This window comes from Schistosoma mansoni, chromosome 3, assembly GCF_000237925.1.
Source record: "Schistosoma mansoni strain Puerto Rico chromosome 3, complete genome".
Lineage (NCBI taxonomy): Eukaryota > Metazoa > Platyhelminthes > Trematoda > Strigeidida > Schistosomatidae > Schistosoma > Schistosoma mansoni.
The window spans coordinates 20,007,602-20,007,972 of record NC_031497.1 but is presented as its reverse complement, the minus strand read 5'-3'; positions in this window follow the sequence as shown (position 1 = coordinate 20,007,972).

Genomic DNA, 371 nt, shown 5'->3' with positions numbered 1-371 from the left:
CTATGGGATTGAGCTGTATTGCTTGGGTTAAGCCTGAGCAGTGTCTGGCTCTCCTAATAAACGGGATTGAACTGTACTATTTGGGTTGCCGCGTGAAAGTCTGGATGGTGTCTGGTTTTCCTGAAAACCAGTGAAAAATTACCCTGGCCCATAAGGGTATATTATATAACTAAAACTATAGTATTGTTCATTAAAACGAAGCAAGTATACATACTTTATATTGGAAACTTCTAAATTTCAATTTAGTCGTTGGTGTTTCTATACCAAACCAAATGCTCATTGCGTTGATCAAATATGGACAAATGCCCGCCTTATGCTACTTCCAATCGTGCTAAAGAATATACTGAGGAAGATAAGAAAGGAGGGTTTGT